Source organism: Podarcis gaigeae (assembly GCF_964106915.1).
Source record: "Podarcis gaigeae genome assembly, chromosome: 5".
Taxonomy (NCBI): domain Eukaryota; kingdom Metazoa; phylum Chordata; class Lepidosauria; order Squamata; family Lacertidae; genus Podarcis; species Podarcis gaigeae.
Window position 1 is genome coordinate 27316315 of NC_139681.1, and position 22226 is coordinate 27338540.

Below are 22226 nucleotides of genomic sequence, written 5' to 3' on the forward strand. Positions count from 1 at the left end.
GGGATTACCTGGGTCCCCACAATATTTATCCAAGTTGGCACCCCTGCTTACCGTTTTGGAATCTAAGTTATACAGCCTGCCTTTAATTGTTGCTGTATGGAAAAGCACATGGTTCTGACCTTTGAAGAATTTGTAAGTAAACCATTTTTAACTTAGCAAATACGTGGTCTCTCTCCATGCTACAGGAAGTGGGGACGCAATGTAGAAGGGGATATTTTTAAAGATCTGACAGCCTATATTTCCACCCTTTACTTTGCTGCATGCTTTGTGATTTTAAATCTCTGCTGGAGCTCTCTCTCCAAAGAGTAGTTGTCCTAAACCTGGATCTAGGAATGCAGGGGATTCTCCTTTTGTCTGTATCTACTATTTTTCCTTTCTCAAACTAACACTTTTCAGATAAGTCTGCCATATTGCAGTGGTTTTACCCTTAATTACTGCTAAAACTACTACATACCTGGAAGGGTCAATTTATGTTTCCTCTTGATAGGAGTGGGTAGCAAAGCACATCATGGATAAAAAAAGCTAACTATTAAACCTCTAAACCTGAAGAAAGTTAGAAAGTTTAATTCAAGCACAGCAAATGAGAAAAATGTAATGATTCTCATTTGTCGAATGTACTTTCCATATTTCAGTTTTTTAACATTGACAGCAGGAAAATGGAAGTTCACAGAACTTCTGAGGGTTTAATTAGCGTCCAGAACATCACTGCAAATGGGCCCTTTTAAATCACCTTCACACCTGCATTGGGATCTATGAGTCAATTAGTGCCTATGCAGGTCTTATCATGCATCAAAAGGGAAAGGGAAGTAAAATTTAGTCAAGTAATTAAACCTAAAGGTTTCAAAGGTGCCTGTGGATATTGGATGCTCAGTTCTACTTGCCATTCAAATAGAAAAGGGCAGCCAACTTCCATGAACTCCAGTGAAAATATATGTGGTTTTCTTTTTTTCCTCTTGTCTCTTTCCCCATTTTATCCCACTTCATTTTAAGTTACTTTACAGAATAGTGTAGCAGTTTGGCGGAAGGGGTATGGTAAGAGAGCAGCAGCCTTACAATCTGTGGACCCATATACACAATTGTTGAGCTGTACACTGGTCTGAGTAACTATGTATACAGTATAAAGAACAAGTATGCACTATTTCACACAAACCCTTGTGTATCAGGAGAGACAGCTTGTAGCTGTGTTCAAGCCTACTGTTGTTGTACATTCTTCCTGGAATGTACACCAGTGCCCCTTTGACTTGGGGCTCTCTGAAGATCTACCCATGACAAAGTGATAGATAAGAAATTAGCCACCTTATCTGCAGGCATTCAATTGCAAGATAAGAAATGCGGCTGGCTAAAGTGTCCCAGACCCCAAAAAGGTCTCAGCATGAGAGGAGCTATTGCTGTACACCACTAACTCCTCATAATGCAAAGGTCTTTCACATTTCCATTACAGGCTGTGACCATTTTGAGCACATTCAATTCATGCACAACCGCCAACACTTGGGCCATTTTGGACCCGGAAAAGGGTGAAATGGGAGCATAACAGGGGTGTAACAAGGCAGGGTGGGCTAATGCACACTCTGTCAATGTGGGGTGGGGCACGAACACAACCCTTGTGCTTGTTCCCAGAACGGAGTTCTTACCTAATCCTTTTACTGTGACATGGCAGCTGAGACAAGGTTGTCCAAGCCCGAGATAGCAAAAAACTTTGACTACAGGTCACTGTGAGGAGGAGAGACCTTAACCACAATCCCAGTTTGAATTACACAGCTTGGTGTAGCTGCTGCATCATGCTGTGTTAAAAGGACCAAGAGGAGCAAAGTAGCTGTGAGCTGCTGCTCTCAGGGAACCAGCACATTTGTGCATCCTCAGTAAACCATAGTTTGGCTTTCTGTGGTGTGTCCAGTTGGAAATATCCCCACCTCTTGTCATTAAAGTGAAGTTTTTTGGAAACAGGTTGCTCAAGCTTACTGCCCGCCCACCCCGTCCCCAACCACCATGATTGCTGTCATGTTTTCTGGAATGGGAAACACAAGATCTGTAGCTATTTGCCTTCTTAACATATTGCTTGTGACACTTCGGTTGTTAGCATTCGATACCTCTTATAATTTGGCTATATATTTATTGGTGATTTTCTGTTTAATAGATGTAAGCAGTTGAGTTCTTTCAAGTATGTATGTGCCCAGATGATTCCTGCTCACAGATTACGCTCTGCAGTGCATAAATTTTAAATGACTGACTGGCTTACGTATTTGCTTTTCCTAGGCCCTGTCTGACCTAGTTACTTTAGCACATTTGTAACTTTCTTTCCTAAGCCCCAGAGGCTGTCGGAGCTTAAAATGTGCTGGGCCTCACCAAGACTCCAGCATGTGCTTTCCAATGCTAAGGCTCAACCCTGGAGCATATGGCGTAAGACTAGACGAAAATCTCTCTGAGCAAGTGTTAGGTACCCTTCCCTCTCCAATGTCTGTAGGGGGCAGGGGACCATGTCTACCACTCCAAAGTCACACAGGCCATTGGCCCCACCCCTCATGCCCTATGCTCCGAGTCCTATTTGAAAGGATGGCCTAAGCACATACAGTTGTACAGGTGAGGACAACCCTTTCAAGTATTGTGCCAATTGCATGGATATTTGGGGCGGGAGGTGTTGCTGGCGACCATAGTCCCAGGGAGCACAACACTGAGGACAGGGCTAGCAAAGGTGGTCTGGTCCCGCCGACTTTCCACATTTTGAATGTATGTGTGAAGGGAGTTGTGGTAGGGTTTCCAAACCTATTTCAACCTTGGCATTTCTTTTTTCTAGAAATTGAACATTGTAGGTTCTCATCAATGGCCCAGATCTGCAAACAGAATTCTATCCGGTGTAGCTTATTCCAACTGCTGCATCTGCTTGTTGTGAAATGGCTCACCAGTTGATTTTCTGGTTGTTGTGCAGCTGTTAAAGGCACAAGGGCCCTGCCAGGGGAAAAAATGTTAGCAGCGCTTCCTACTTGGAAGTAAGATCCACTGCAATCAGTTGGGGCTGAAGGATACCCTTGGAACTGTGTTGCTTCCTCTTCAGTTCTGAATTCCTAGCCAGAGCTTTGCAGCTCCAGTGATACGCACACAAAGTTCCCCCATGGCTGTTGGTGTCCCTGTTTACTTCAACAGAAGCATCAGTTCCACGCAGACAAAGCATAAGACACACACAGCTGCCAACTTCATCAAAATGAACAGGGAAGACCTTACAGCAGGGGAGATCTTTGTATGCATTGGCATTTTGTTCCTGTGTCCATACCAATATGCTAGATTAGGGTATTAGTGTTCTGAATTAAGGCCCATACATTATGGTTCATAAGGCTATAACTCTACTAATAGGAAAAAAACCTATCTAGAATTTTAAAATTGCTGCTGCACAAATTACACCTTGCTTCCAAAAGGATTTGGTTGCATTTCAGAGAACAATATGTGCAAAAGAGTCTAATCGTTGGCTGTAGAAGGTAGAGAATTATGCACAAATCCTGCCCTTGCCAACAATAGGAAATCCCCAGCTGCGCTCGCAATAGTTGCAAGTTGAATCCCTAGCCAATGTGTGAAAAACTGATTCACAGACTGAAAATGCATGTGGAACAGAAGGCGATGGGAAAATGGACTGAACCACATCAAACGGCAGAAAACTCTCCATGTAGAAATTACCCTGCACCCAGAAAACAAGCACATAAGGGCAGCGGCAGAGAGTGCTTTAACGACACCCGGGGCACGGAGGGCGAAAGGAGCCCACTGAGCTCCATCCAGCCCAGTCCTCACCACTGGAGCAGCGCCAGCCCTGTGCCGCTTTATGAGGCTGGGTTCTGATCTCATTGGGAGAGGGGGTCCCCTGCTTACTGCTGGCCCCATCTGGTTAATGCCACCCCATCAATGTTTAATGGAGGGGAGCGCTTCAGAGAGCGGTTTGGCAAATCGCTCTCTGAAGCACCTCCCACCCTCCACTAAACCTCACTGGAGTGATGTTTAATATAGTGGTACCTTGGGTTAAGAACTTAATTCGTTCTGGAGGTCCGTTCTTAACCTGAAACTGTTCTTAACGTGAGGTACCACTTTAGCTAATGGGGCCTCCCACTGCCGCCATGCAATTTCTGTTCTCATCCTGAAGCAAAGTTCTTAACCCAAGGTACTATTTCTGGGTTAGCGAAGTCTGTAACCTGAAGCGTCTGTAACCCAAGGTACCACTGTAAAGGAGGTTTGTTCTGGGAACCATCACATGCCATTATTATGCAAGGCGCCATCCCTGTCTGGATCACATTTCCATACTCCTTCCTAACATCTTGACACTGGTCTAATATGACACTTCATTCCACAGCACATTCCATGTCTTTGCAGTTAGGAAAACCCTGCTGCTCTTGCAAAATGAATGAGTGCAACAGAGGCATGTGAGGTTAGTCACGAAGAAAGAACGAGTGAGCCAGAAACACACTTAGGGAACAGGTAGATGCAAAACGACAGATGGCAATGGGAGAAAGTTATGCCTCTGATTTAAACATCAACCAGATTTTTCTCACCAAGAAAATTATTCCATCTTTATGAAGGAAAGTTGCCTGGAATGGTGATTATGATGATTTCAAATATGTGACATTTGAAAGTGTCTTAGAATAATATTTTCATTTAAAAAAAAACAACTGAGAATATTACCAGTTTTATACAAAGCTACAGCACACTAGAAACTGTTCGACTAGAAACTGCAATCTGACCCCATCTCCCAAAGACCGTTACACGGCAGAATATTAGCTTCCAGCTGCAAGTTTGTACACCAGAGCTTTCCAAACTGTGTGTGTTGCGACACGTTAGTGTCGGCTGCGTGTGTAGGTGTGTCGCACAAACGGTCCCAACGGTCCTCCCAGGGTTGAAAAGGGAGTGGGCAGCCTTCTGATTTGCTAATAAAACTGAATTAGTGTGTTGCAAAATGATCCATGTCTAAAAAGTGTGTCACCAACAAGGAAAGTTTGGAACGCTCTGGTGTACACGGTTAAGTCTGCTTAAGTCCATTTGACTTCAACGAGATATATAGAGTTTACTGGTTTTCTTTATATTTGGAAGGCAGTGTAGTGTAATGGTTAGAGCTCTGAACTATGACCTGGGAGACCAGGGGGGTTTAGATCCCCCCTCAGCCATGAAGCTCACTGGGAGACCTTGGGGCAGTCACTACCTCTCAACCTAGCTTACCTCACAGGGCGGTTGTGAGGATGAAATGGGGAGCAGGAGAACCATGGAGACCACCTTGATCTTGGAAGATAATGGTGGCATATAAATGTAACAAATAATGAAAATATTTTTGGTCAACTTGTTTTTCACATCTGACTTTTGCTGCTAATTTTGATGTACGTTTCATGTTCTATGTAAACCATGTAGAGGCTTTAATGGTTAAGCAGTACACAAATTTTAAGAATAAAATCAAGCAGTACATGGAGCTAAACACTGCAGCGTTTCTGCTGGAAAATACTACTGCCTCAGTACTAAGGTTTATGGTTCTGACTTGTAAAAATCACACAATTTTTGTAAGTGGAGGGGGTTCTAATTAGTAAATATTTAGGGCATTTATTTAGTATGACTACCTTATTCATGGATGTGCTTATAATGTACAGTGGTACCTCAGGTTAAGTACTTAATTCGTTCTGGAGGTCCGTTCTTAACCTGAAACTGTTCTTAACCTGAAGCACCACTTTAGTTAATGGGGCATCCCACTGCTGCTGCGCCGCCGGAGCACGATTTCTATTCTTATCCTCAAGCAAAGTTCTTAACCTGAAGCACTATTTCTGGGTTAGTGGAGTCTGTAACCTGAAGCGTATTTAACCTGAAGCGTATGTACCACTGTATACATTTGAGAGCTGGTGCAGTGTAGCATAATGAGATAAGACTATCAATGTTACAGCCCAGGCCAACGACCTCTAGAAAATTAAAATTTTATCTTTGAAAAAAATTCCCAAATTCAGCAAAAACCTACACAGATAACCACACGCCTTCGCAACTCTCCTGGAATATGTTTTCTCTTTCCTTTCCCCAGAGTTCCACTTGGTTTCTTTGAAAAGGACAGTGACCTGTCATCAATCAACAAAGACAAAACTTCAGGGAGGGACTAGGGACTATGGGTCTATGGTTCTACTTTTCACACCAGCTGGAGTCCAGACCTCATTCCACACATGAAATCAAGCAGCATAGGTCTCTCTCTCTCTGACTTTGTAATATTGTACATAGGTAAAAATATAATATTGACCTACCTGGCAGGGTTTGGGGGAGGATTGTTGAGGTAATGTAAATCAGTATTTTTCCAAAATGTAACCAAGCAAACACCATGTTTCCTTTGAAATTCCTGGGAGATTCCACAATGAAAAGATCAGTAATGGTGGACAAGGATCCGGGGGTGGGGGTGGGGAGGAGGATGCTGGAAGAAAAGAGGGCACACAGCAGGAGAAGGAGTTGTGCAGCATTTAGTTTCACTTTCAAAGAATTATGGCATAGCATCACACACCAGAGCTTGTGGTTTAAAACAAACACTGGCTAGTTCAACAAACCAGCTCCATAATGCATGCCTTGAAGTTGGTTTTTTAAAGAAACTGACCAGAGTTTGCTTTAAACCACAAGCTCTGATTTGTAGGCAAGACTAAGCCAAGATTTTGGGGGGGTGAGGGAAGGACAAAACGTTGCAGAAATCGTCCTCCAGCCCACACACAAGGAAGAAGGAACTTAGAAGCCTCTGACTTTGCTCAGCTTATGCTAGTTTATGCATCTAGGGCTATATTCTATATTCTAGCATTACATATGAACCAGCCATCTATGATTGTGTATGCGCCATATACCTTTAAGGCACATTTAAAGCACATTCATTCCCCCAGAGAATTCTGGGCACTGTTTGCAATTCCCAGCTATACTTAACAAACAACTGTGCCATGAATTCTTTGAGGGGGCAAATGTGCTTTGAGTGTGCTTTAAACGTTCAGTGGTACCTTGGGTTAAGAACTTAGTTCGTTCTGGAGGTCCGTTCTTAACCTGAATCTGTTATTAACCTGAGGTACCACTTTAGCTAATGGGGCCTCCCACTGCCACCGCCGCACGATTTCTGTTCTCATCCTAAAGCAAAGTTCTTAACCCGAGGTACTATTTCTGGGTTAGTGGAGTCTGTAACCTGAAGCATCTGTAACCCAAGGTACCACTGTATAGTGTGTATGCAGCCTATGTTCTCTACATGCTCTGCATAGATTTGGTCTTGACAGATAGTCCTACTGTTGAATGTTTGTATGCTATGGAAGAGAGATGCTTACTCCCCCATAGAAGAGTTAGTACAATGGTGATTGGTCCAAGCACATTAAAACTCGGTTAGATTTTGCATCTGCCCTCATTTACCTTTAAACTAACATTCCCTACAAAAATACTTAAAAGGTAAAGGTAAAGGTACCCCTGCCCGTACGGGCCAGTCTTGACAGACTCTGGGGTTGTGCGCCCATCTCACTCAAGAGGCCAGGGGCCAGCGCTGTCCGGAGACACTTCCAGGTCACGTGGCCAGCGTGACAAAGCTGCATCTGACGAGCCAGAGCCGCACACGGAAACGCCGTTTACCTTCCCGCTGGTAAGCGGTCCCTATTTATCTACTTGCACCCGGGGGTGCTTTCGAACTGCTAGGTTGGCAGGCGCTGGGACCAAGCAGCGGGAGCGCACCCCGCCGCAGGGATTCGAACCGCCGACCTTTCGATCGGCAAGTCCTAGGCACTGAGGCTTTAACCCACAGCGCCACCTGCGTCCCACAAAAATACTTAGGCTAGATTAAATCACACTTAGCTTTGCAAATTATTGAAAATTTTAGTCACAGTTTTCCCAGAAGTTACAGCATACATATCTCCATCTGATGACAGTAAAAATGAAGAAGAAAAAGGTTCCAAACGACTTTAAAAAAAGGGGGGGCTTGGTTTTCTTACCAAAAGAATCATGCAGTCTTTGGGCTAGCAAAGATGCAGGCTGTAGAATCTCCATTTAGGGAGATTCAGTTCACTTGCAGAGAGCCATAGCCGCATGACTTCTTGCTTGTTCCAAGAAGCACAGAGAGACTGCTAAGCCACACCTACTCTGATAATGTGAGCTCAGGGCTCAGGTTAACCATTTTGTGCATGCAAGTGTGAGTCAGTACCTGTATATTACAACAAGGTTACCACGAGGAAGAGGGGCGTTTTTGGTAGTGGCAGCCCAGTTATGCAAAGAACCTTCCCAGAGCAGTTTGTCTTGCACCATGTAATCTTTTTCGGCACCAGGTGAAGGCCTCTTTGTTCACCTAGTGCTTTTAAATGTGTCTTACACTCTGGTCCTCTTAGTTTTAAATAAGTGAATTAATTCTTTTTATTATTATTATTTAACTTTAATTGTTGTGTATTTTGAGAGTCACCCAGAGAGCATATGTCAACAAAATTGCAAATAAAATTAATAAACAAAAGGGACCAAGAAATCAAAACATTCAAAGTTGGCCATTCAGTGACTCCCCTCATAAGGCCTGAATTTGTCTTTTTCGTTTTGGTACTCATTTTCCACCTACTTTTGTGGGTGTTTGTTAGAATTCCTTACATTCTGTGCCAAACCCACCAGGAACATTCCTCAGGTGACCAGGTGCAATGCTGTGGTGTTAACAAAACATGTGATATACTTTACTATGCTTGGACTTGCCAAAAGCCAACTCAACAAGACAAGATTTGCTTTTTTTTAACAGGGTAGGGGGGTGGGAATCAAATGCCGTAGCTTTGAGGGCACTAATGCTACACATGTGGTAGCAATTTCCTTCTGCCTTTGACTTCCCGTTAGCAAAGGGTGATATTTCTTTCATTGTTGCAGTTACACACAACTACATCACAGAATGATCTCGTTGGACGCTACTTGGCACAAAACCACACTGGTTGGAAAAGACAACTCAATGCTGAGAGATTTTCTAGCTCTTAAATTTGGCAGGTCAGCATGTTCACCTGAGATCCTTATTTCACCACTGATACTGTAAGGACAGTGAGTTTAATAAGGTAGTATGAACTGAGCGTTGGAGAGACTGGTCCAAGAAAAACAAACCCACATATTATAGCGTTGGAAGCTAAATTGGCTGGGTCACAGTGTTTCCTTAGAACAGAATGCCTATCTCAAATCATGTGTTGTTGCAAGCTTTACAGAAAGCTGACCAAGAACAATTTCTTATGGAGAAGCCCTGTAGATGGTTTTTTAATTTATCCCGGTGGTTCAGCTGACTGTCATATTTGTGGCAGAGAGAAAATTATTCCCATGGATCAGATCGGCTCAGTTGATCCAGGGTGTTCCTCCCTCACTTAAACCTCCTTGGTTTCCCCAAACTGTTGCTTCCCCACATGCCCCTTGGTCGTGCTTACTTTCAGCTGGGTGTTTGGTATTAGCCTGCAAGGAAGTTGTGTAGAAGGTTTAAGAGCCTAGCCTTGCCATACGTCAGGAAAATTCCTGACATGTCCCAAATCAGCAACACTGAGACTACAGAGGAGGAAGCTGACAGACAGTGCCACCCTCTGAATTGGTTGTAAGTAAGAAAGTAGACAGGTGGAGGTGAGGGCAGGCTGAGGTTGGTGGGGCAATGCCTCCTTGGACCAGATCCATTGTGTCTGACAAAGTAATATTGGGACAGTGGCAGATCTTGGGATCTCAAATCTCAGTGCTGCCCTGTGCGGCCTCTTCTAAAACATTGTTCGGAGTCCCCAGTGGTGCCCCTGAGGCCCAGTGCAACTGAAGCGGGCACACTCCCCCCAATCTGCCTCTCCTGTGTCCAGAAAATTCAGACCATGTTGATGGAAAACAAGCAGTGGCGTAGCGTGGGGGGTGCAGGGGGGCGGTCACACCGGGCACAACATCTGGGGGTTGGGGTTAGGGGGCGCAAATCCACGGTTAGGGGGTGCAAATTACTTGCCTTGCCCCGGGTGCTGACAACGCACGCTACGCCACTGAAAACAAGGAAGTCAAGACTCAGAATAGCAAAGCTGATGAATAGGGACTTGGGCAAAAATGGAAGAACCAGGCCACAAAGAATTTTAAAAAGTATAAACACAGTTTAAAATGCATGGGGGAAAGGAACTGGGAGATAAAGGAGGGGATGATAAAGAGGTGTTGCATGATCAGGATGACAAGTGGAATGAATTACCCTAGCAGCAGCATTCGGAACAGAGATTAAAGTTTGAGGCAGGATGCTCCGAAAGTAAAATATTACAGTAATGAAGGTGAAAAATTATCGGAGCCCAGGCAATCATCCTAGCAGTCAAAATGGAAAAAGATGGATTTTGACAATACTAAAGGCTAACAAAGGACAAGACATAGCAATATGTGAAAGGAATATGAAAGAGAATTCTACAAAACCAACTGAAGGTTCATGATCAGAAGACTATGAGGAGAAATTGTCTGCATTAATAATCAAAGAAGCAGAAAAGAGAAGCTTTAGTAGAAAAAAATTCTGAGTTTTATACATCGCTTGCCATGAACTAATTTGGATTAACTAGTTCACTTAACTAATTCAAAAATCTCAGAATTACACCTGAAAGTAGTTCCTACAATTCCTGTATGAACTAAACATGAATTGTTTCTTTGCAGTACAACTCTGGGTGATTCTTAATTCAATTCAGTTTTAATTCTCTCTCTCTCTCTGTCTCTCTCACACACACATATTATATGGAATTCATTGCACTTTATGTGTGATTGTGACCATTCTGGTTACAATTTTTACTTATCTGAAAAACTATCATAACTGTTGGGGAAAATAAAACAATTGTTCACTTTAAACTGTGTGTCTGTTTTGATGGTTTCTTAGTCTTCATGAGCATATTTTATACTTTAGCAGAGCAGATTGTAAAATTCTGAAAACTGGTGGGGGAAATGCTGAGGACCACATGAATTAATTGTGAATTGAACTGGAACAAAATTAGTTCATTTTTGGAGGGGGTGAACTGTAATTGTAATTGTAACTGTAACCAATTCCTTTTTAAAATGAACTTTCTAAGCACTGATTTTATCCATGATGACACTGAAGCATCCAGGGCAAAACAGCTAAAAGAAAGCGGTTTCAATCAGCTGCATTAGGGATGTGGAGAGAAATTTGTATTCAAATTTAAAGTTAACCTAACTAGTTCACACTTTCCAAAGCAATATGCAAACCAAAACACAGTTATACTTTGTAAAGTGCACACCACCCAGTTTTGCAATGTGATTAAACCAGGAAATCAGTATGTGCAAAAAATTCATTTACTAGGGTAAAATGTGCATTAAACTGCATATATATTGGAAAAGCTAACATATCAAAATGCATTGTACTGGGGAAACTGTATAGTGGACAAAAACACATGCAAAATGTGTTTATTAGGAGAAATCCACATTAAAATGTTGGTGGATTTTCATGACAACCATATATATATATATATATATATATATATATATATATATATATATTTGCTTTCGTAGATTTTCACGGGTACAGGAATGCAGGTTTTGGTGTCCTCGGGTGTCTTCCCGTGTAAAAGTTGGGGTGTCTAGGCGACGTTTCGACGAGGTCTCACTCGTCATCTTCAGGCTGGTGCTTTCGGCTTCTTGTTACTGGAACAGAGCGGGATCTCAATGTTTGAGTTCCTATAAATACTGTAGAGGGGGTGTGGTGTCTAGCCTCCAATGTTCTGGGCAGAGAGGAAGTTCCCAGGCTAGTGTGCCTTTTCTTCTTTTGTTCCTTAATTACTTGAGAGATACCTTGAGTGATTTCTTGAGTGATATCCTGAGTACCACTTAGGTGGGTCATTAGGTGTGGATTAGTTGCTAAAGTCTTTGTGTCTTGACCTCTTGAACTTTGTGAAGAGTTTTCCTGAGAAGATGGCTGTATTGCACTTAGTTGTGCTTTGGCTTGGCTTCGTGTATAGGGGCGAGCTGTGGTTTTGTGGCTTGTGTCAGCCAGATCTGTGTAGGGATTGCAGGGGGGTGCAGCATCCGGAGGTGCCACCATGGATTGGCTACTGGATGGTGTCAGTAATTCATCTGTGGAGAGGGTCTGGGTTTGGGTCTGGTGTGGTTGATTGGTGTTGGCGTTCTGTGTGCCTCTGGATCCACAGCAACCCATGAAACAAACAGTACATAACATATCAGACAGGATCCTCACCACAACTGAAACCAAAGTACTCTCCAAAGGTTTCAACTTTGCAGTCGCCCGAGACGCATCCCCACGGAAAACATCATATGCGGAGTCGAAGCTAGCCTAACCAAATTCAACCCAGATGAAGCCAATAAAATCAGACTTGAAGTCACCAACATCCTCTGCTCCAGCAAACCACCCAGAAGCAATTTACACAAAGAAGAACAGAAAGCACTCACCAACCTGAGGAAAGACAACAACATAATCATTCTCCCAGCAGACAAAGGTAATGCCACAGTGGTGATGAACACATCGGACTACCAAGCAAAACTATCAAAGCTACTCCAAGATCCTGCCTACAAACCTATAAAAACAGATCCCACCACCTATCTGGAAAAAACCACCAAATCCAAAATAAAAGCCTCTCCTATCAGTGAAGAAATCCAGCTAAGAATCATCCCCAGAGAAAAATCATCCAGATGCCCCAAACTCTACGGCCTCCCCAAGATACACAAAGAAGGAACACCACTCAGACCAATAGTCAGCTCCATAGGCTCACCTCTACAAAATCTCGCTAAATTCCTCGCCAAGCAACTTCAGCCCTATGCAGAATCCATCTCTTCACACGTACCAAACTCCTTCCAGTTCATAGAAACAATAAAGAAGCAAAACCTACATCCTAATGACCTACTTGTGAGCTTCGATGTTGTATCTCTCTTCACACAAGTGCCCATTAATGAAGCCTTGACAGCTATTCAAAACAAATACAATCCCCCCGAATACATCTTGGACCTGACCAACCACTGCCTAACCAACACGTACTTCATCCACAATGGACAAAGATACAAACAGATAGAAGGAGCACCTATGGGATCACCCCTCTCACCGGTCATCGCAAACCTGTACATGGAACACTTTGAAACCAATGCTTTAGACAAGTCAGAACACAAACCCAAACTTTGGCTCAGATATGTTGACGACACCTTTGTAATTTGGCCACACGGGAAGGAAAAACTGGATAGCTTCCTCACACATCTCAACAACTTACACCCCAAAATACAATTCACTATGGAAATAGAAGCCAACAACCAACTTCCCTTCCTTGACGTCCTAATCTACAAAAAACCTGATGGCTCCCTAGGACACACTATCTACCAGAAAAAAACACACACCAACCGCTACTTACATGCACAATCACACCACCACCCTGCACAAATAAACTCCGTAGCCAAGACTCTCATCTCCAGAACCAAACGCCTGGCTGACAAAGACCACTTGACAACTGAGTTACAGAATCTCTCAAATGTGTTAATTGCCAATGGATACCAGCAAAACAGGATTACGAAGCTAATCCAAAAGGAAACACCCCCCAAAAACCAAGACACAGAAGAAAACAATGGCATGGCCCCCCTTCCTTATATCAAGGGCACTACAGATAAAATTAGCAAAATCCTCCATAAACACAATATCAAAACAGCCTTTTGCACCAACCAAAAAATAGCCAATATCCTCAGAAACCCCAAGGATAAAATCCAGTTGGAAAACCAAGGGATCTATGAAATACCCTGCAAAGTCTGCCCAGCCACGTACATTGGACAAACAAACAGACGAATAAATGCACGTATCGCAGAACACAAGAATGCCGTCAAAAAAGAAGAAAAAACTTCCTCTCTTTTCCAACACATGAAAGAAACAGGACACGAAATTAATTTTGCAGATTCCAAATTGCTCTTTAACACGGAACATCACCACAAGAGAATAATCATGGAAGCCATCGAGATAGAGAAACACCCTCACAACATGAACAAGCGTGACGACACATCCCGCTTGCCAGACATCTGGAAATTAGCCCTCCCCACAAAAACTGACACCAGATCCAGAGGCACACAGAACGCCAACACCAATCAACCACACCAGACCCAAACCCAGACCCTCTCCACAGATGAATTACTGACACCATCCAGTAGCCAATCCATGGTGGCACCTCCGGATGCTGCACCCCCCTGCAATCCCTACACAGATCTGGCTGACACAAGCCACAAAACCACAGCTCGCCCCTATACACGAAGCCAAGCCAAAGCACAACTAAGTGCAATACAGCCATCTTCTCAGGAAAACTCTTCACAAAGTTCAAGAGGTCAAGACACAAAGACTTTAGCAACTAATCCACACCTAATGACCCACCTAAGTGGTACTCAGGATATCACTCAAGAAATCACTCAAGGTATCTCTCAAGTAATTAAGGAACAAAAGAAGAAAAGGCACACTAGCCTGGGAACTTCCTCTCTGCCCAGAACATTGGAGGCTAGACACCACACCCCCTCTACAGTATTTATAGGAACTCAAACATTGAGATCCCGCTCTGTTCCAGTAACAAGAAGCCGAAAGCACCAGCCTGAAGATGACGAGTGAGACCTCGTCGAAACGTCGCCTAGACACCCCAACTTTTACACGGGAAGACACCCGAGGACACCAAAACCTATATATATATATATATATATATATATTCATAAACTGATGATGAAATACAGAGAACTGAACTTAACCTGGAAAAATGAGAAACTGGCCATATTTTCTCATCCCTGGCTGTAGTAATGCTTTGCGCCATGCAACTAGTTTCCCTGGATGAGAGAATCCAGATTTCCATCTGCATCTGCTGCATCTGTCATGGATACTAGAGAAATGTTATGATGCTCATACACATCAACTGTGTGCATCGATATCCTGTTCTAGAGTGGGCTGCTTGAGAAGCATGAAAATGAAGCCTTTAATTTCTTCTCTGTTCATCTGGCATATTTTTCAAGTCCCCATTCCTCCCCACCCCCACCCCCGATCACCTTGGAGCTTTCCGGTGACACTTCAGTTATCTTCTAAATTATGCTCATTAACTTCATGGGGTGCATAACACCACGTTAGCAATCATTAATAGCATTTAATTTCAAAAGCCAGAAAACCCTTGTGTCCAAGTCATATGCCTTTATTAAGGCGTTATAGATGAGAGCCTGCAGTAATTTTATTTTACACTTAATAGTTTTGATACTGCTCCTCCAAATGCAATCAAGCATTGCTGGAGCACAAGTCACCAATTCCAGTTCATCAGATCCCTAAGAAACCTTGTGGTATTGCTACTTAGCCGTCTGAAGTGTTTGGCCCTCTCCAATAGCTCCTCGGATTTGATTAAAATTATCCTCATGTTTTCAGCACACTTAGAACTTTAAATGGAACCGTTTTCCCAGTGCGGCATTCCAACAAGCAGGCCTAGTAATGAAGAGGTCGAGTCATTAAGGCTGCTTCACACATCAAGTAATTCCTACCTGGACCTGATAGCATGCTATAATTAGGGTTGGGTTTATGGGATGCTTTTTCCAAAAAAAAGGACTTGCAATTATAATACTACTCAGGTTCTACAACAACAAAAAACATTGGCTTTGATTGGGTGTGTGTTTTCTGCTTCAGTTATGATTTCTTTTCCTTAGCATCAGCAAAATCTAGAGGTATAGGTAGAAAAGGTAAAAGGTAAAGAACCCCCGGATGGTTAAGTCCATTCAAAGGTGACTCTGGCTGAGGGAGCTGGCATTTGTCCACAGTCAGTTCTCTGGGTCATGTGGCCAGCATGATTAAGCTGCTTCTGGCGCAACGGAACACCGTGAGGGAAACCGGAGCACACAGAAACGCCATTTACCTTCCCACCTCAGTGGTACCTATTTATACACTTGCACTGGCATGCTTTCGAACTGCTAAGTTGGCAGGAGCTGGGACAGAGCAATGGGAGCTTACTCTGTCATGGAGATTCGAACCGCTGACCTTCTAATTGGCAAGCCCAAGAAGCTCAATGGTTTAGACCACAGCGCCACCTGCATCTATGAAAGGGGTAGGGAACCTCAGGTTTGGATTGAATACAGCCTTCTGTCTGGCCATCCCCATCACCCAGGCTACACCCTGTCTCCCAAGGCCATCTCCCTCACTGGCCCTGCTTCATAGAGCATAGAACTTGGAAGTGACCCTGAGGATCATCTAGTCCAACCCTCTGCAATGCATAAGTATGCAGCTGTCCCATAAGGGGATCGAACCTGCAACCTTGGTATTATCAGCACCGTGCTCTAACCAACTCAGCCATTAAGGCTCAAGTGCCCATTGCCCAGCTTTCTTTTGCCATTCACTCCACCAACAGGTCACGTGTGATTCCCCACCCGTGGCTAATAGCCACTGCCAGACCTTTGAAGGTCCTGTCATTTTGCCCCTGCCCTCCACCTGACGGTACCCTTTTGTGAAGGTAATACAGTGGTACCTCGGGTTACATACGCTTCAGGTTACATACACTTCGGGTTACAGACTCCGCTAACCCAGAAATAGTACCTCAGGTTAAGAACTTTGCTTCAGGATGAGAACAGAAAGTGTGCTCCGGCAGCGCAGAGGCAGCATGAGGCCCCATTAGCTAAAGTGGTGCTTCAGGTTAAGAACCGTTTCAGGTTAAGAACGGACCTCTGGAATGAATTAAGTACTTAACCCGAGGTACAACTGTATGCATTTTTGGAGAATGTGTATACTTGGCCACATGGATAAATTTATACAGAAACCAGGAAGATGAACTGCAGATATTCCAGCATGGATGGTGCCGCTAGCTAACATTAAAATTGGAGGACCCATGGAATAGTTCACATTCCAATGACGAGAGCTGAGAATTTCCCACAGTCTTCAGCTGAGGGTATTGATGTGCTTTTCAAGAATAAAAGAGAAAGGCCCTAATGCTCACTTTCATCCTCTCTGTTCTATAGTGCATTAAGTAGAAGAGATTCTTTAAGTGTATGCCTTTAATGAAAAACAGTAGAATGTAGTCTTTTTAGTTTGTGCCCATCTTTGAAGAATTTAATCCTGACAATGATCAGCAGAATGCTATGCCTCATAGAGTAACCAGGAAAATAACTTATAACAGGGCACAGAGGAGGTGGGCAAAAAAACTAAACCTATTTCTATTTATATCTTTCCTTATCTAACCAAAATTATTTTTTCTTTTCTTTGACTTTAATGGAGGGACTGTGGGAACTAGGCTCCTTGCCTCTTGAGAATTACTGTATAAGGGGAAAAACACAAATGCGCCTTGACATAAGCTGGTTTTATGCAATAGGTCATCTTGAGAACAGCCAAAAGTAACAGGCTGTCTTGTTCAGGTCACAAGGTTGAAATGTTCGGGGACTCAAATGTGTTCATATGTGGTCTTGCTGGGCATGAAGAAATCATGGGTATAAGTTAGTTAGTTAGCTAGCTAGCTAGCTAGTTAGTTAGTTAGTTAGTTAGTTTAAAAAAAACAACCATCTCTAATGATGTGCAACAAATGGTGTAAAACAGCTTAGTTGCCCAGTTTGCATTTCTCCATCTACACTGAAAAGACACAGCCAGGCAGTTTGTGAAGAAGTATCTGAAGCAGGTACAAATTTGCATCTACGTTAGGTGTGAGCAGATGCCTGCTTTGTAGATGGATCAATGTTTTGGTGTCTGTGTTCTGTTTAATTGTCCCAGCCAAATGCATTCAAAACATATTGGGATGACTAATGTGTATCCCACAATCATGACAGCCAGTTCAGCAAGGGAAAATGATTGTTGGGGAGTTTAGAACAGAGAAGCTGTGTGCGTGTGTGCGTTAAAAGGGATGCTAAACCTTTCTCTTGCTGCCCACTAATTTCCCCTTCCCTAGCTGATCCATACACTTCACAGAGTTCCTTGCAAATAATCTGGAAATACATTGGGGGAGGGAATTGCAGGGGGGGAAGAGGGCAAGGGTTAAGCACTCCCCTGTGCTGCTTTTCTGTGTCACATTGGACCCTCTCAAAGCAGGTGCTCTTATGCAGGGGTGGCGGGAGGAACTCACAAACAATTTTCATCTTCGAGTTTCAGGACAAACCATTCAAACTGGTGCGGAATTTGACAGCCTGTAAATCTTCTGTCTCCAAGTTTCTGTTCTGCATGGTTTCAGGAAACAGCTTTGAAATTGGGTGGGCAGTGTTGGGTGAAAACTTAAATCTGAAAAAGGAGAGGTTGTTGGTGATAGATCTTCCCTGCATGGCTGCTTCATATCTGCTAACTCCCAAAATTCCTATGCTATTTCCTTTGCAGGAGGTATTTACACACTCCTTCACTTCTCAGAGAGAATCATTGACCAGGTAACTGTTAAGACTGGCAGAAAGGGCCTCCTTGGAAGTTCTACCACCGTCAGAAATTGGGGCAGGGATGGCCTGGAAAACGATGCTCTCTATCTGTACAACATACCTAAACTGTGGTTCCCCATGAGGAAACCTTTAGATTTTTAGATTTCTTAGGGAGCTGAAAAATCTGTTATACATCTCTAATCTCCTCACAGACATTTTTTTGTTAGACTTATCTTTCTTAGGTTTCCTTGAAGCCATAAGTTGAGGGGCTGGGAGCTGGGGGCACTGTCATACAGTGGTTCCGCTCCTTCCTCCTGGGCCGTGTTCAGAAAGTGGTGGTGGGGGATGAGTGTTCAGACCCCTGGGCTCTCACTTGTGGGGTGCCTCAGGGTTCTGTCCTCTCCCCCATGCTTTTCAACATTTACATGCAGCCGCTGGGAGAGATCATCAGGAGGTTTGGGCTGGGTGTTCATCAGTATGCGGATGATACCCAGCTCTACCTCTCTTTAAAATCAGAACCAGTGAAGGCGGTGAAGGTCCTGTGTGAGTGTCTGGAGGCAGTTGGAGGATGAATGGCAGCTATCAGATTGAGGTTGAATCCTGACAAGACAGAAGTAGAAGTACTGTTTTGGGGGGACTGGAGGTGGGCAGGTGTGGAGGATTCCCTGGTCCTGAATGGGGTAACTGTGCCCCTGAAGGACCAGGTGTGCAGCCCGGGAGTCATTTTGGACTCACAGTTGTCCATGGAGGCACAGGTCAAATCTGTGTCCAGGGCAGCTGTTTACCAGCTCCATCTGGTACGTAGGCTGAGACCCTATCTGCCCGCGGACTGTCTCGCCAGAGTGGTGCATGCTCTGGTTATCTCCCGCTTGGACTACTGCAATGCACTCTACGTGGGGCTACCTTTGAAGGTGACTCGGAAACTACAACTAATCCAGAATGTGGCAGCTAGACTGGTGACTGGGGGCGGCCGCCGAGACCATATAACACCGGTCTTGAAAGACCTACATTGGCTCCCAGTACGTTTCCGAGCACAATTCAAAGTGTTGGTGCTGACCTTTAAAGCCCTAAACGGCCTCGGTCTAGTATACCTGAAGGAGCGTCTCTACCCCCATCGTTCTGCCCAGACGCTGAGGTCCAGCACCGAGGGCCTTCTGGCGGTTCCCTCATTGCGAGAAGCAAAGCTACAGGGAACCAGGCAGAGGGCCTTCTCAGTAGTGGCACCCACCCTGTGGAACGCCCTTCCAGCAGATGTCAAAGCGATAAACAACTACCTGACATTCAGAAGACATCAGGGAAGTTTTTAACATGTGATATTTTACTGTATTTTTGGTTTCTATGGAAGCCGCCCAGAGTGGCTGGGGAAGCCCAGCCAGATGGGCGGGGTATAAATAATAATTTATTATTATTATTATTATTATTATTATTATTATTATTATTATTATATAAGTGTATAGCATAGGTTTGCCTTAAGAATACAGCTCTGTACACACCATATACTTAAATCACGACTTCCACCAAAGAATCTTGGGAACTGTTGTTTGTTAAGTGCTGGAAAATGTAACTCTGTGAGGGATAAACTACAGTTCCCAGAATTTTTTGGGGGGGGGAGGGGAGAAGTGTGCCTTAAATGTATGGTATGCATGCCGCCTGTGTCAGAAATTCTAGCCGCAGCAGCGTATTTTAAAAGCGGGAGGGGGGACTAGCTAGCCAACTGGAGGCCATTTTCTGAATGCCGATAGGATTGTTTTCATTTGTGTCTGACATTTTGCAAATAGCAAGCAAAACATCAGCAATGGCAGCACAGCAGTTTTTACAGATAATATTCATTGACACCCCCCCCCCCAAAAAAAAAGGATATTTGAGGGGCCAGTTGCTGTTGAGGGAAAAATCAAATCCATCATATTGGACTATTAATTCAGCTCATTATCTTGCAACACGCATGTGTCTGCCAGGCGAAGGTTAATAGAAAGTTTATGAAACTTGGAATGCAATTAAGTCTCTGAGGGCTGCACAGTTGGAGGCTGCGGCAGTTTCTATGGAAACCAAAGGGCTCAGGACTAGTAACAGCGGATTAACTTGAAGGGAGAGATAAGTACATGAAAAATAGCTCTCATCTACCATTTCTGTCTTAAAATGGAATGGATCAAAAAGTTGAAAACTAAGGAAGGCTGAAGCCTTGCCCATAGTTAAATGCGGCAGTATTTACAGACACAAATAGCTGAGCTGGATTACAACAACCAGCAATTTTATTTATACTTTTATTCATAAAATTTATATGCCACTTGATTGCAAAGGGCGGGGGGGGGGGGAACCCTCAGATCTCAACAGGTCATAATTATGAAATGCCTGCCTGGTCCATCTCAAGGAATACTTATTTACTAACATCAGTGTCCATGAAAATGAATGGATTATTTATATTAGTGGTGCCCTTTCTGCATTCATTCTCTTTTTTCATATATTACTATCCTCTGACCAAACTCCACAGCTCCCTGTCATACACACATGTTCACACAGACCTTACCTTCTCCTTTTGAAATGAAGAGTGGTTAAACTATTTGATCTAAAGATACTGTTCTTAAGTTTGTTGACTGGGAGCTCATTGGGTAGGCTAGTCAAATGCTAAACCCAAGGCTAATGATGATCCTTTCTGCAGAGTTACACCATGGCTCCAACAAAGAGGCACAGTGTATGCCAATGAACTGTGGTGCTGTTCAATTAACAAGGCTACTGAGCAATTTGTTAGTAGATGATAATGGTTCTACAAGTTAAACCGATTCCCTGAAGAAAGAGAGCTCGAGCACTGAAAGTGGACAAAAAGCAGGGTGAGTGGTCTTTCTTGAATGCAGCGGCTCATGCATTTAATCTCAACAGTTGCTGTTGTACTCCTATCAACCATTGGCCATGCTGTCTGAGACTGATGGGAGTTGGAGTCCAACAGAATCTGAAGGGTACCACACTGGCTACCTAGACTCAGCCTTAAAATGCATTTGCATTCAATATCACTAGTTTGAAGCCAGTTGGAACCAGTCCAGACCGGTTTGAACCGGTTGAAGCTGGTTTGAACCAGTTTAGACCGGTTGGAACCGGTCCAAGCTGGTTGTAACTGGTTGAAGCCAGTTTGAACCGGTACAGACAGGTTTGAACCGGTCCAAGCCTGTTTGAACCAGTCTAGACCAGCAAGAACCGGTCACAGCTGGTTTGAACCAGCCCAAGCCAGTTGGAACAGGTTGGGACTGGTAGAAACCGGACCAAGTTGGTGAGTACTGGTCTAGACCCTTCTGAACTGCTCCAAGCTGGTTGGAACCTGTCTAGACTGGTTGGAACCGGTCCAGAGCGGTTGGAACCGGTTGAAGCCGGTTTGAATAGGTCTACAGCAGTTGGAACCAGTCTAGACCAGTTTGAACCGGTTGAAGCTGGTTTGAACCGGTTTAGACCAGTTGGAACCGGTCCATTCTGTTTCGAACTGGTCCAAGCTGGTTGGAACCGGTCCAGACCAGTTGGAACTGGTCAAAGCCGGTTTGAACCGATCTACACCAGTTGGAACCAGTCTAGACCGGTTTGAACTGGTTGAAGCTGGTTTGAACCGGTTTAGACCAGTTTGAACCGGTCCATGCTGTTTCGAACCAGTCCAAGCTGGTTGGAACCCGTCCAGACCGGTTGGAACTGGCTGAGGCCAGTTTGTATCGGTCTACACCGGTTGGAACCAGTCTAGACCGGTTTGAAGCCGGTTTGAACCGGTTTAGACCGGTTGGAACCAGTCCAAGCTGCTTGGAACCGGTCGAAGCTGGCTTGAACCGGTCTAGACTGGTTGGAACTGGTTCAGACCGGTTTGAACCGGTCAAAGCCAGTTTGAACCGGTCTAGACTGGTTGGAACTGGTTCAGACCGGTTTGAACTGGTTGAAGCCGGTTTGAACCGGTCTAGACCGGTTGGAACTGGCCCAGACCAGTTTGAACCAGTCCAAGCTGGTTTGAA

General features: G+C 44.1%; 1 protein-coding gene and 1 long non-coding RNA gene across 2 annotated transcripts in view; one reads left to right on the forward strand and one right to left on the reverse strand.

The window, feature by feature from the left end:
* LOC310845388 (protein FAM13A-like) overlaps positions 1 to 22226 on the reverse strand; it is a 49557-nt gene that overhangs the window by 4071 nt on the left and 23260 nt on the right. The gene's annotated exons all lie outside the window — the stretch shown is intronic.
* Positions 1 to 22226, forward strand: part of LOC310845411 — a 39779-nt gene that overhangs the window by 1432 nt on the left and 16121 nt on the right. The window lies entirely within an intron of this gene.